Below are 776 nucleotides of genomic sequence, written 5' to 3'. Positions count from 1 at the left end.
GACTTCCGCCTTGAGATGCCTCCGCGACCCGCAGAGACCTCGGGATAAAGCGCACATCCCTTAACAAGCTTTGCAAGCCCTCCACCGTGCGGACCCTCGCTAGTCCCACCTTGTTCCCAAAGCCCCTCGCCCCTCCCCAAATCAGAGCTCCAGCCCCTGCATTTCAGATCTCCAGATGTTCAGATCTCCAGATGTTCCGCTCTCTTGCTGCCGAGGCTTTGCACACGCTGTTCCCTCGCAGGGCATGTCGGTCGTGAACGAGCACCCCTTCCCCACCCCACCTCGCTAAGCTCAGCTTACAGTTTATTTCCTCAGAAACACCGTGTATCCCCACTCAGGGCCCCCACTGCATTGCGTGACCCTCGTGGGTCCCTGCATCGTCTTGTTCTGGCTCTTGCCCCTTGGTATTGAAATTGCTTGCGGCCCAGTCTTGGCCTTGAGCTTGCTGAGGCCACAGGCCATGTCTGTCTGGCTGGCTGCTGGTCCCCAGGGCTTTTATCTGGGCTGTGAGTGAGTGAGAGGATAGATAGGCTTGGAGTCTAGACAGGCACGTCAGACCCTCATCATAATCCAGGTCTGGCATCTGCTCCAGCTGGCAGGTGGGTGGAGTCCTGGCTGTTCGTCCCTGTATTCGTGTAGGTTTCATTAAAAAGCGAAGACCCGACCTGTCCCTGGGCTTCCTCAGGGGTTGACGCGAGTGGTGGGTGCTGGGGGAGAGTGTGGATGGTCCAAGGTGGTTGGAGGTGGAGGGGGCCACGCCCTGGGGAGGGGCTGCT

This window comes from Physeter macrocephalus, chromosome 8, assembly GCF_002837175.3.
Source record: "Physeter macrocephalus isolate SW-GA chromosome 8, ASM283717v5, whole genome shotgun sequence".
Taxonomy (NCBI): Eukaryota; Metazoa; Chordata; class Mammalia; order Artiodactyla; family Physeteridae; genus Physeter; species Physeter macrocephalus.
The sequence above is the reverse complement of the archived record's forward strand: the minus strand, read 5'-3'. Positions refer to the sequence as shown.